Source organism: Papaver somniferum, chromosome 6 (genome assembly GCF_003573695.1).
Source record: "Papaver somniferum cultivar HN1 chromosome 6, ASM357369v1, whole genome shotgun sequence".
Classification (NCBI taxonomy): Eukaryota; Viridiplantae; Streptophyta; class Magnoliopsida; order Ranunculales; family Papaveraceae; genus Papaver; species Papaver somniferum.
Genome location: NC_039363.1, coordinates 63,376,385 through 63,390,553, shown reverse-complemented (window position 1 = coordinate 63,390,553; position 14,169 = coordinate 63,376,385). Strand labels below are relative to the sequence as shown.

Here is a 14,169-nt window from a genome sequence, read left to right as displayed (position 1 = left end):
TCACTGATGGGTGTCGTAGGCTCAACAAATTAATAATCTTATTTCCACACAATTAACTGGTAATATAATGGAAGTAAGGATCGTTTCCACGAAGAGCAGTGAGTTTTAGTTGTCGAAGTGTCACAAAAGGGAGGGTTTTGTTTTAGACTGTGAACAAAATAAATAATCAAAGCAAATAAAGTTGTATTATAATCAATAGAGAGAGATATGATCGAGGAATCCTTCTTTGTTAATAAACCGTCAATGAGTTATTATAATTGCCTACTTGTCGTTAATCATAGATTATCACCAACCGTGGAATAACAGCTAGCTCAGTGTTGTTCCCTAAATTCCTTTTATCACCGAGTACGGAAGCTATCCAATACCAGATTATATTCGCCTAACCATCTAGTAGTAGCTCACTCAAGGTGTAATTTGGTCGAATGCTTTATCTTTTGTGAATTTATAGGTTGATCCTAATAGTTAGACTCTTAGCTCAAGGTCCACTTTTTAGTGTTGTTTATCACTACACCAAATATGGGGTTTAGCAACTCAGATTCGCAACAGCTTAGCAGCTGCTGCGAATTTTCAGTTGCAAATATTTCGCAACAGTTAACCGCTACGAAACTCGCAACTGTCTAAACCTGTTACAATTCACAACTAACGCAGGTTGTACGCGTGCTACTCGTGAGTGTGGATGCACACACATTTAAGCTGACTCGATTTCAGCCCATTCAGATGTAAAACTGACTCGGGTTAGCCTATTATTATCATCGAACTCTATTCTATCCCATTCTCTTCTATCTTTCTCTCCCGTTCTCAGTCTCTCGATTCTCTTCCATCATGTCTGAAATTCGAAGATTTCTGAGATCTCAATCCCAACTCAAGGCAACCTATTTATTTTTCGCCTCAGGGTATTGAGGTTTACATATAAAAGTTATTTTAGGGTTCACTCTCTCTTCTCTAATCTCCAAAATCTCTCAAGACCAGCAGCACAAAGAATAAGAAAAACCATAAACTTCTAATTTCCTTGCAAGTATAATAAAGTATCTCACTTGATTTCATCCCTATATTTGATTTTTCATTCTGGGTTTAATTGAATCTGATCTTGTGTGAAATCCCTAAATTTCTAGGGTTTCTGATTTGAGAGATCGTGAAGAGGAACAATGCTTCTTTCCTCGTCAAAGAGTTTGAAAAAGGAAATCAGATGGTTCAGTTCAGTAAAGAACCTAACAATCTATACAACATCAACTTCTTCAAACACTCTGGTAAGATAAACCAACACAACTGGTATTCTACTTTTTAGTTCTGATTTGGGTTTGTTTTGATTTTGTCAGGTTAGATTTTTTAGGGATTTTGTTAATGATGATTTGGGTTTGAGGTTTTTTAGGGATTTTGTTTTTGATTTTTTGTTGTTGGTGATTTGGGGTCTTGTAGGGTTAGCAAATGCAAAAACTGTTTCAGTCAAGCTGGAAAATATTAAGGTGATGTTCTTTCTACTACTAAGACTAACAAGCAAAAGAACCCTTCAAGTTTGGTGCACAAAAATTTCATGAAGAAGGAATTCAGTATAATGGCTAAGGTTGTTGCCAACCAGGTAAGTTAATAAAACTCCTTTCTTTTTGTTATTTGTTATATAAAGTTTTATGATGCATACATGGATAGCTTGATTATGTTTGTGTAGATGAATTTTTTGATCTGGTAATATATATGATTTGGAAAGATGTAGAATGGTGTCTATTTTTTTTAAGAATATGAGGTCATATTGTGATGATTGATGCTGGAATTTGGAATAATTAAGTAGCGGGGTCTCACATTCTGGTAGTCATTTTGTAGTGTGTAATACCATGTGACTTGATTTCAATCTGGGTAAACGTTGAATATGATTTGGGTACTATATACAAGTAGCTGACACCCAAGAACATAGATAATTTTTTTATAATTTGTGTTTTCTAATTGTTTGGTGCTCAATGGTTGACGTTAAAGAGCTAAAGGATGGGCATCCAGATTTTGCTCTCATTGTGGAGATGAAGGGTGACAAACTACCCCATCTTTATGGTTTGGCGTACAAACAAGTCGCTCTGCCCGACTTTGAAGTCGGTTCATACATCTTGGTCAGGGCTGACGAGGTCTGTTAATATGCATTTGATCTTCTGTACAATAACTCTTCCTAACTTATATTTCATTCTGTTGTTGCTCAATGTTCATATGATAGTCCCTTACTTGCAGAATTGGATAAGCTCGTCTTAGCACATTGTAGTATGTCAGATTCTAGCATGGAATAGTTTACTAACTCTTAAATCATATAGGTTCATCTTAGCCTTGATATCTTCTTCTCTCAATATGCTCTAGTCCAAAAGATAATTACATGGCAGTTGTTTGTCTGTCTGCATCAATCCCTAGCCAAGTGTGTCTGCAATTTTTCTTTCTTTGCCTGTTTACATCAAATTCAACCCAAGTATACCTGCAGTTCTTATTTCGTTAGTTGGTAATTGTAACATTAGCTTCAATTGCAGTCTGTTCCAGTTGATGGCAAAGTTTCGCAAAGGAGATCAAAAGTTACAATTTAGCATTTGACTGGTGGAGCCAAACCTGGAGAGATGAAAGCTGGGGATAGCATCCCTGCTGGTGCAAGTAATTTGGTATGATGATAGTGAAGGTACATTCTCCTACATCTGTTTCAAAGGTCCATCAGTTTCAAGTCCCCTTTTTTTCTTACCATGTCCATCTTGTGCAATTATTATAGTAATATATAATAGGCCCTTATCTATAAATGTCATTTATATCCATTCTTTCAATGTTGGTTCATTTAGGCGACGAAAACATGGAATGAGTCAACATTAAACAGGATTTTCCAGTAGAGGAATGGAGAAGTATGCACATGGGGATTAACTAGGTGATTTCTGATATTATGTGTACATTCACATCCGTATTTGGGCATTGTTTTAAGTTCACCTTTGATTCTGTCTTACTATAGAGATGCTGATCATTAAGGTTTGTGATGTCCTCACAGACTGAAACTACATTATAACGTTATTACTCTTACTTGAGTATACTGTTAATTGTTGCAGGTAAGTCCTTCTGCTCGAATGTGTCCTAAAAACCATCACTAATGTCCAGCAGCTTTAGAGACCTGGTGACAGGCCTGTCACATGTGTGCAATCACTCTCTAAAATCTCAGGTATAACTTCGATACCATGTCTAACATTGAGTTTTATACATTGAAGGTTTCTTTTATTTCGGTATCATCTGTTTGTTCACATCAGGATTTGGGAAGTGTTGTTGTTTTGGAACTCTTAACTTAGCTCATCTATTTGCTCCCCATTAATTACTCAATTTGTTGCATCAACAAATGATTATGACTCAGACCCGACTAATTGGTGGGTGATTAAAATGTAAACAGCCTTGATTTTTTTAATTCTGGAATAGTTTTGAGTGTTGGCATACGGTTGAGTGCATGATTTCTACCACTTTTGCAGTTTCTATGTTTTGGATATCATTTTGGAGGATGCTGCAGTCTAAATCCTTTTGTAGGAATCATCCAACTATATTGGTAAGTAAAATGTAAATAGCTGGGCATTGAAATTGATTTTTTTTAATTCAGGAATAGTTATGAGTGTTGGCATACGGTTGAGTGCACGATTTCTACCCCTTTTGCAGTTTCTATGTTTTGGATATCATTTTGGAGGATGTTGCAGTCTAAATACTTTTATAGGAATCATCCAACTATATTGGTAACTGGGGAAGACTTATATCTCAATGTTCTCAGGTAAGTGGTGCTGGATTTAAGAAAAATGCTTCATCTATTCATGTTTTTTTTTTTTGCCTTCTTTTTTTTTCCTAAAGCTCGAATCTAGTTTTGCAAGTTTGTATCCTACACTTCAGTGTTACTAATGTGTTTCACCAGAAAATGTGTTACGGCAAATTATTGTGTAACATTTAAAGCTTGAACAAAACAAAAATATCCAGTATCAACCGGTCATAACAATTTTGGTACACTAACACAAACTTTGAATGCATTCATCAGTACATAAAAGGGTATGGTAATGGAAGCCATTTCTTATACCAAGAATACTTATACAAGCAATATGTTATATGTAGTTCAGAAGTTCCAAACTAAACAAGGCTTGACAATGATGGTTTGTCTTTGTTTGCCGCAAAGCTGGAGTTTTGAAAACAATATGGATTAGATAGAGGAATTTGATCCCAAATAAGTTTTGAAGTAAACAGTACAGCTATGAAAACTGAATCCCCCTAGAATTCATTTTGTTTGTTAGTGTATTTGAGCATCTAATGTTACAAAAGTTCATTTTGGTCTATTGAATGTTTCTCGATCCTCTTAAAACCGTTGACTTCTGTGGCGAAAATATTCACTATCTAGGCATATATTTTTTGTGGATGTGAACTGCTCTTATTTGATTGTTGCATTCATTTTCATCATCTTGAGTTGGTGTTGAGCTGATAAGTTTTTAAATTTTTTGCAGAATCCACACCAGCATATTTCTGGTACTAAATTCACAATCGGTCAAATTTTTGTTGAGACTTCTGCATCCAAAACTCCTGCTGACAAGAAGGCTAAACTGAGTACGTCCCAAAAATCTGGTAATGAGTGTAACTTTGGCGTATTTTTTCTGGTGTCCTTATGGTATGCTGGTTTAAGTAAAATTCTAGTTTGTAGTTTCTTATATTGTTTACTGATATGTATGTATTATGTCCTTTTGTATGTATATTTTTTTTCTTATATTCTGCTCAATAAAGTACAACTTTGATGTTGTATTCGAGTATATCATAAACTTCAGCCTCACAACCCATGGTGACAACCTAAACTTCAACCTTTTGGAATGCCTTATGCAGAACGAATGTTTACCGAGGTAGCTGGTTTCCGTCGTTGCAAATATAGTTCTTTGTCTTCTACTATTATAATCTGTGTCTAATATTATAATCTGTTAATGTTACTATGTATAGTTCTTTGTAATCATTTTTGTTCATAATCCAGTAAGTGAAATATGGTATAATTTTGTAATATATCTGGACAAGCTGATACGTTCGACTTGTTTGTAAAATGGTGATTTGGCGTACATGGTATCCTTGTTCTCTATGTAAATTGCTCCTTTTTCTTATTCTTTTCTTCCGTGGTGGGAATTGGATGTTGATTTGTTTCACTTTCTTGTCTTAGGAGGTAGAAGAGAACGGAGAATAACATGAAGAGCAGGGAACTCAGGAAGAAGAGGTTATTGAGGTCGAAGCTGATTCCACAGATATGAGCAATAAGTGCCAGTTAAGAAGCTATACTTGTTTGAGCATGTAGGTAATGAATGATCTTGAGTTTGTCTCCAGGTCTTGTTCCTTTAAGATTTGTATCTACTACTGTTATTACACTTAACATTACAATTGCAGAATTTGTATGTTCTAAAAACTTAGGAAATGTTTATGTACTTGTCATTCTTTTGATACTAGGCACAAAATGCAGGGAACTTGATTTTTGATTTCCAAATAAACAAGGGAAACTTGATTTTGTTACAGGGGAAAACCAGATTCTGACCGTTCAAAACCACTATTTTTTTGATGTTGCAAAAGTTTCGCAACAACAAACAACTGTTACAAACGTTTCGCAACAGAACTTTCGCAACGGTAAAGAACTGTTGCGAACATCTAATTTCGCAACTGTTTCAAAACAGTTACAAAATTTAGTGTTGCAACAGAGAAACTACTGCGACCAAACATTTGCAACGACAGCATAGCCGTTGCGAAAAATTGCAACATCGACTGTCGTATTAGAGCTGAACTGTTGCAACCCAACTTTGCAACTGCTTATTATCGTTGCTAATAACCAAATTTGGTGTAGCATATACCCACAATTGCTCCACAGAATCCCTCTGCAAGGTTTTGTGTTCTCTACTTGTGTAAGTTTATTCGACGATTACTTATCTCCTAACTCGATACTAGAAATAGATTGAATCAACAAATCAATTTAGTTGGCTACCTAAACAATCTATCAATCAATCATAAATATTCATTATAATATAAACAAACGATAATCATATGAAGAACTTAAAAATAGATTAATATAATAACTCAAATCTTGTTTATAACTTAGAATTCATCCTCAATCAATAAGTGTTTAGCTACTCATGGATGTAGAAACATCCATGATATACATATAAGAAAAGGTTATAGATATCGTTACAATTGAGAATCGCTCTGAAACCCTAGCTTTCACTCCGTGTGATTTTTCTCCTCTCCAAGCTTTACAATTTCGTATCCTCTTGATGTGATGATATTTCACATAACCAATACCTTTTTATAGGTTTACATTGCTTGGTCTTCACGTATTTAGTTTGGTTCAAGAACCCGACCCGAAATAACGAATCCAAACGTGCCCTTAGGCTTTCCAAGGTATTAATACACGTTTTCCACTTGCTAAGTTCGCGAACCCAGTCCGCGAACTTCAAATTCCAGCAGAAATTTTCGGAATTAAAGTATGAAACCCGTCCGCGAACTTTACTGTCTTCGTTATTCAACAAAAACTTGTTTTGGCCACAACTTCTTCATCCGAACTCGAAATGACCTCATTCTTTTTGAATTCTTTTTATCTTTTAATTATCTTCAAGATGATGGTGAGAAATTCTTAATTTGAATGAGTTAAGATCGGTCTTTGGCCCTTCTCTTGATTTTGAGCGTTTTGCTCCTTTTCGTCGCACTTCTTCCACTTCTCTTGGACTTTGGCACTTGGATACTTGGAATACTTCTCTTCATAGCTCTTTTCAAAACTTTGTAGATCATTTTTGTATGATTCACCTAATAGATACAAATAAGAGAAAACAAGAGTAATAATATGAAAATAAGCAAGAATAATAGCTAAAACAAGTATGGAATGGACACTAAAATCATATGAATTATGTACTTATCAAATTCTCCACACTTATATTTTGCTAGTACTTGAGAAAACTAAATAAAACTAATCTTAAATACAACAACTCCATCTCGTCGATAAAACGGTTACACTTAGCATGTATAACAAGCCTTTAAACCTCTAGTTTTCCCTGGTGGACAAGTTATAGTCTCGTGAAGGCTTACAAGAGGTATACCCACAAAACCTACTCCAATTTCTCGCCTTGGAAGAACAACTAAGTATAGACACAAAGTAAAAAGCCAAATAATTAGCTTGCGTATGTTCTTTAGCTGCAAACATCCCACATACATTCCAATCATCACACATAAGTAATTACTTACATGTGTTATTCAACCTGATTGCAAAACTCTACTAAGATAGTCATCATACTTGTTGCAACGTTTATCACAACACTCGCATACTGAAATCACATAGATAGATAGATAAGAGAATGGAAATAGAAAAGTGAAGTGTGCAAATGTTGACTTAAGTGAAAGATGTTACCCACAATACTTGTATGAATGTCGTCAAAGGATTCTTATTTATAGCACAATAGTTGAGAGACGCACCCATTTAACTTGACCACACGATTAGATACTCTAAGTGCATGTTTCCTTTCAGCAAGTATGTGATGGTTTCCTTGGATCCTGCGTTCCACGCTTGCTTAGGCGACGGAGACAGGGACAAAGTTTTACACATACTGCTATCAAAGTGTCAAGAACCTCATCAATAGTCTTTTTGACTTGCTATATAATGATGATATGGTTTTTTATTTTTATCGACTACGTGATTAGATACTCTAAGAGCATGTTCCTTTTCAGCAAATACGTGATAGTTTCCTTGGATCCTATGTTCCACGCTTTCTTAGGCGACGGAGACATGGACAACGTTTCACACGTATTGCTATCCAAGTGTCGATAAATGAAGAGGAGCCTTATATATATGTTTCTTTCTTTTTCTTTTCTTTTCTCTTTTTTTTCGGCTTACTCTTGCTATCCAAATGGGTAGGGAACTAGGAAAAACATCCTAAACGAAAGTTGTTAGTCTACGTCTTTTCTATGAGGTATCAAAATTTCACAGTGTTTCGATAAATGGTCTGACTTTTATGGTCTTCGGACTGACTGACATGCAATCTGAAAAAGTTCTGGAAAAATACCGTAACTCAAATGTCCAGGCATATCGCTCCAACTTAACAGACTCCGAATTCAGATTTTATTTTTGCAAAAGAAAGGTGAGTCTGTTCTCTTTAAAATTTGTGGTCAACCACTCAAATCGGACTCCGTATGAAGTCTCGAGAGCAATTTTCGTGACAAGTGCGCAGTCAGAATTTTCTGACGAGAATTCGTCAAAACTTGCATTATAAATATAGGACTTGTAAAATATGAGATGGGAATGAAAGATATGATATGCAAAACTAAGAAAACTAAAAAAAAAGCGATAGAGATACAAAACCGATGGGCTGCCTCCCATTTAGCGCTTAGTTTAATGTCCTCAGCCCGACTTGGCATTCCAATTATGCTACTCCTCCAGAGGGAGTAAATCACGAAGCTCAATTTCATCCATGTTCACATAGGCAACGTTTTCACAATATGGCTTCAATCTATGGCCGTTTACTTTTGAAGTGGTCCCATCTCTAAGACTAGAAATTTCAACTGCATTATAAGAGAAAGCATTAGTGACAACAAACGGTTCAATCCATCTGGACCTTAGCTTCCCAGGAAATAGTTTAAGACGAGAATTAAATAAAAGAACTTTTTGACCCACAACAAAACTCTTTCGAGAAATCATCTTTTCATGGAAAAGTTTCGTCTTTTCCTTGTATATACGAGAACTTTCGTAAGCATCATTACGTATTTCCTCTAGCGCGCTAAGTTGTAACTTCCTTTGTTTCCCCGCATTGTCATAATCCATGTTGCACATCTTTATCGCCCAATAATCTTTGTGCTCAAGTTCAACCGGAAGATGACAAGCTTTTCCATAGACCAACCGATATGGAGACATACTAATCGGTGTTCCGAATGCCATTCTATATGCCCAAAGTGCATCATTAAGCCTATAACTCCAATCTTTCCGTGTAGTGTTTACAGTTTTCTCAAGAATGGATTTAAACTCACGGTTTGAGATTTCGGGTTGCCCACTAGTTTGTGGGTGATACGGCGTACCAACCTTGTGTGTTATGTTGTACTTCTTCAGTAGTGCATTGAAGGATTTCTGAAAATGCGAACCTCCGTCACTGATAACCACCCTTGGTGTACCATGTCTAGAGAAAATATATTCCTTCACAAACTCATAAAAAACTTGAGAATTATTAGTAGGGGTGGCTTTAGCCCATTTTGAAACATAATCCACAACAAGAAGTATATAAAATTTTCCATTAGAATTTACAAAAGGACCCATAAAATCTATGCCCCACACATCAAAAATATCTACAATGAGAATAGGATTGATTGGCATTTGATTTAGAGCACCTAGATTGCCAGTTCGTTGACATTTATCACAAGATTTACAAAAATTATATGCATCCTCAAATAGGGTAGGCCAATAAAATCCACTTTCAAGTACTTTGAAAGCGGTACGTTTAGAGCCAAAGTGGCCACCACATGCATAAGTATGACAAAAACTAAGAATAGATTGAAATTCAGAATTAGGTACGCACCTGCGGATTATTTGATCAGAACCGTATTTCCATAAGTAGGGCTCATCCCACACATACTGCTTGGCTATTTTCTTAAGCTTACGCTTTTGAAAATTAGACATCGTACTAGGTACTTGTCTTGTAACCAATTAGTTCGCTATATCCGCGTACCAAGGTGTTGAATCTTCAATTGAGAAAAGTTGTTCATCTGGAAAACGATCTTGTCAAGGAAGTTCTTCTCCGGAAACAACAAGTCTACTAAGGTGACCAGCAACAGTATTTTCAACGCCTCTTTTATCCTTGATTTCATAATCAAATTCTTGCAATAGTAGTATCCACCGTATAAGCCTTGGCTTAGCTTCTTTCTTCTTTAATAGTATTAGAGCATTTCTCGGTCGAACTCGCATGCGTTGCTATCTCAAGCATGTTTGTCAATTCAGTGATCAAAAGTATAAGTCTTGATTTCTAGTCTATTATAGCTAAGTCTCGGACTAGGATAGAAAGTGTAGTTTAACTCAAGGACTTCATGGCGATTCATCATACAAGTAGAAGAACTAATCAAGGAACCGGTGGAACTTCTTGACAAAAAGGTATGTGAAGACTTGAACTTACCTATCACTCAAAAGTCTATCTACTCTATCTCCTACTCTTTGAGACAAGAAGTCGTATGCTATATATATAGACTTGGATTATACACATTTGGTATTTCGAGCCGAGTATACCTCGCCTATCTATATCTCGAAATATGTGTTGGTAAGCTTTTCGTTTCGATCAAGTTTATCTTTACCTAGTGACGAAAGTCATGATATGCTTTAATCATCTTGAAAATTATTTTGACGAGAAATGGTGTAACAACTGTATAACGTACTCTAACAATGTTTCAATGATTGAAATAAGAGTTTAGATTACATAACCAATGGTGGACATAAGAATTGTTGTGGAAACATATTTATGTATAAGTCATATTCTTTGAACCAAATTTTGTGAACTTTGTTGATCAAGAGAACCGGAAGAATGGCATGAGCCAATTCACCGAACTGACGAAGTTCTCAAACCCGAAAATTTCTGCTGGAGTTGACAAACTATTTTCCTGAAGCTAAGTCCGCGAACCGGCGAAGTTCTCATTCCCGAGAATTTCTGCTGGAGTTTGTAAACTCTGCCCGGTAACTTAAGTCCGCGAACCTAGTCTGCGAACTTGAGAAGGTTATATATCTGAAGATGATTTCTGAACTTAAACTTAAAAAGACTAAGGAATGCAGTTTGCAAACCGTGGCTATAAAAGTTCATAAACTGATTCGAGTGAATCAAATCATCTTTGCTTCAATTGTGTCTTGTGTAGTACATAAGATTTCCTTGCAATTGAACAATTCTCTAACTAGTTCATCTTGAAGTCATTTGAACTAGTTATGGTGAAGAAGAACATGGTTGATATGAAATGCTCATATGGCTAACCTTTTATTGTTGCATACGTTTGGGTACGGTTAACAAACCTAGAAACGTGCATTGTCAAGTGTGTGTAACAAGCTAAGTTTTCGATCTAACAGTTGAGAAATATTAGCTTGAATCTAAATCAGGTTTTCATCTAACGGTGGATATTGTGCAAAACTAACCCCCACACGTTACGTGTGATACTAGTTTGCGTGCTAGAGTCGTTTCTCCTTTAAACTTTGGTTTTCTTCTTCTAAAACCAAGTTAACGACTTAAAAACTTCATTGGGATTGTGAAGCCAGACCGATACTACTTTTATCGTAGTTGTGTGATCTGATCTTGCATCTTCCATCGTACGAGTGCAATCAGATTGATTGGCTTGAGATTGATATCTCCGATAGGCAAGATATAAAAAGTAGTCACAAACATATTCGTCTCATTATTTGTGATTCCGTAACATCTTGTTTCGCTACCATACGATTAAGATTGTTGTGATGTGATTGATAACTCTAGGCTGTTCTTCGGGAATATAAGACCGGATTATCAATTGGTTCTTGTTCACCTTGATTATTATCAAAAGACGGAACAAAACCTTTAGGGTTTATCTGTGGGAGACAGATTGATACTTTTATAGACTTGTCTGTGTGAGACAGATTTGTTTATTGTCAAAGCCTGCGATTTTGGGTCGTAGCAACTCTTAGTTATGGGTGAGATCATCTAAGGGAATCAAGTGCGCAGTATCCTGCTGGGATCAGAGGCGTAGGGAGTACAACTGTACCTTGGATCGGTGGGAGACTAATTAGGGTTCAACTACAGTCCAGTCCGAAGTTAGCTTCGAGTAGGCTAGTGTGTGTAGCGGCTTAATACAGTGTGTGTTCAATCTGGACTAGGTCCCGGGATTTTTCTGCATTTTCGATTTCCTCGTTAACAAAATTTCTGGTGTCTGTGTTATTTCTATATTCGCATTATATTGCTTTATCTTTATAATTGAAATAATACAGGTTATGTGTTAGATCATCAATTAGAGTAATCCAACCTTGGGTTGTTGATTGTCATTGATTGATCCTTGGATATTGGTCTTTGGTACCATCCAAGTTATTCCTTGTGTTTGATTAAAGACTCGCTGATTTCTATTAGCTTGAGTAAATCAAAACAAGAGAGAGATATTAACTCCTTGAGATACTTTTACCTAGATTGAGTCTGACTGTCTAGTTGATTCTCTAGAAAGTATTTCGGAGTTAGTCCATACAGATTGCTAAGCGAAATATTGAGTGGTGTTGTTAGACCCTCACTTTTTCAATTGGTATCAAAGCAGGCAAACATGTTCAAGACCTTACAAGTCTGTGTTTGTAGCGATATGACTCTATGGACAGGGGTGCTATCTCTATTAACGTACCACCAGTCTTCGATGGCTCTAATTACCTATGGTGGAAAATTGCTATGCGATCTTTTCTTCAAGCGCGTGATTTTCAATCATGGGTATATGTTGTTAATGGCTATGATGCTCCCGTTGTGGCAGTTGGAGATGTAAACGTTACCAAGAATATTGGTGAATATAATCCTGCCGAGATTCTTGCTACAAAGCAAAATTCCGACGGTTTGAATGCCATCATACATGCCATTACCCCAAATCTTCAGCACCATGTGTGAAATTGCACTAGGTCTAAAGATGCTTGGGATATCTTAGAAACCGTATTTAAAGGTAACTCCAGTGAAAAGGAAGCTAGGCTTCAAAACCTTAATTCTGACTGGGAGAACCTTCGTATGGAAGATGAAGATACATTTGATAAGTTTAATCACAGAGTGCCTGAAATTGTTAATGCATCTTTTGCATTGGGTAAGACTATTCCTGAAAAGGACATTGTGATGAAAATTCTCAGATCGCTGCCATCTAGATACGAGTCTAAGAAGCATGACATCGTTGAGGGTAATAACCTTGACAATCTTTCCAGAAATACATTGGTTGGAAAGCTAAAGATATTTGATCATGATCATACATCCAAAATCGGAAAGGATGTTGCCTTTAAAGCACAGAAGAACACTAAGTTACTTGATAAAAGTAAAAGTGTATGTGTCTCTGAGGATGATCAGTCTGAGGGTTATTTTTCGGATGAAGATCTTGACAAATCAGTCTCCTTGATCACAAGATAGTTTAGGGATCTTCTATTGAAGAGAAATAAATGGTTTTCAAGAGACAAACCTAGGTCATCAGATAAATCTCACAATCACGTCCCTCCTAGAAACAGGGATGCTGACGAGGATGATGACGAGGATATGCCACAGTACTTTAAGTGTAAAGTTTTTGGTCATTTTGCAAACGAGTGCCCAAATCGTAGAAAATACACTGGGAACAAAGGTCTTGATGTAACACTTGATGAGATGTCTGAGATCTATGATTCTGATGAAGATAGGAAATCAAGTGTTGGTCTTCTATATGAAAACATTGATTTTGATAATTGTAGCAATACATATATCAACCTTGATGGTTTCGGTGAACAAGAGAATCCAATCAAGCTGTAAGAATCAATTGACCAATCCTTTGGAAACTCTGTTTGTAATGTTTCAGGATCTACTATGTGTCTAGCTGCTTTCACACCACAGATACCTAAATATTATCCAAGTTTGACGTGCTCGTTTTGTTCTCAGAAGGTTCATGAACTATCAAGATGTTACAAGTACAAACATCAAGTGAGGCACGCCAACAAACTTCTACGAAGAGCAAATCGATTGGCAAGGAAGCTTAAACTTGCTCAGAAGACTGCTGAGGTATGTAGGATTTTATCTTCGTCTAAGAAGTTGGTTTCCAAAGACAACATAAGTTGGAGAAGAAGGTGTGGTCAAATCGCTTTGATAGATAGAAGTCAGAGGATTCCTCTCAAGAGAAAAATGGTGGACAAATTGTTGTTCACCATAGCACAAATTAATTATGTTGTTTGGTAAATCTTGTCTCATGTGCCTGATCAAAAGAGATAAGATTGTGTATCGCTCAGGCTTTAGGAAAAGGTTTTTTCTTAGGTTTGTTTTTCCTGTCTATCAAATAAAGTAAAGGGTTATTATCAATAATTCTACTCTTTATAGGGTTTAGAGTTGGACGTCCACGAACCTGTTTAAAGGTTGCGAACCCTAAATTCCTTTTTCCTCTCTGATATCCTTTATATCTTAAGACTGCTTGATGAGATTGTGAATTCCACTCACAAAAACCAGTTGTTTATAACTGTCCTCTAAGAATCATGTC

At 36.3% G+C, this 14,169-nt stretch overlaps 2 long non-coding RNA genes across 2 annotated transcripts; both read left to right on the top strand.

The window, feature by feature from the left end:
• The first annotated feature begins 1,975 nt into the window (after positions 1 to 1,975).
• On the top strand, positions 1,976 to 3,172 carry LOC113285720. Its single transcript, XR_003328882.1, has 4 exons — positions 1,976 to 2,108; positions 2,496 to 2,638; positions 2,793 to 2,875; positions 3,051 to 3,172. It is a non-coding gene; the product is annotated as an uncharacterized LOC113285720 (long non-coding RNA).
• A 466-nt stretch (positions 3,173 to 3,638) lies between these two features.
• Positions 3,639 to 5,442, top strand: LOC113285719. The gene is made up of 3 exons (XR_003328881.1): positions 3,639 to 3,748; positions 4,464 to 4,581; positions 5,156 to 5,442. It is a non-coding gene; the product is annotated as an uncharacterized LOC113285719 (long non-coding RNA).
• Positions 5,443 to 14,169: the final 8,727 nt, after the last annotated feature.